This window comes from Dipodomys ordii, unplaced genomic scaffold, assembly GCF_000151885.1.
Source record: "Dipodomys ordii isolate 6190 unplaced genomic scaffold, Dord_2.0 Scaffold106, whole genome shotgun sequence".
Lineage (NCBI taxonomy): Eukaryota > Metazoa > Chordata > Mammalia > Rodentia > Heteromyidae > Dipodomys > Dipodomys ordii.
This window is the reverse complement of record NW_012267322.1, coordinates 6,306,465-6,306,767: the sequence shown is the minus strand read 5'-3', so window position 1 is coordinate 6,306,767 and position 303 is coordinate 6,306,465.

The window sequence follows — 303 nt, the reverse complement described above, 5'->3', positions numbered from 1 at the left end:
CAAATGATTACAAACAAGACCACACTAAAGCTACCAGCACGACTATGTTTATTGCAGCATTATTTACCATAGCTAAGATATGGAACTAACCCAGATTCCCCTCAGTAGATGAATGGATCAAGAAAATGTGGAATCTATACACAATGGAATTCTATGCCTCCATCAGAAAGAATGACATTGCCCCATTTGTTAGGAAATGGAAAGGTGTGGAAAAAATTATATTAAGTGAAGTAAGCCAGGCCCAAAGAAACATAGGTCCCATGGTTTCCCTTATTTGCAATATCTAGTATATGTCTGAGTCAA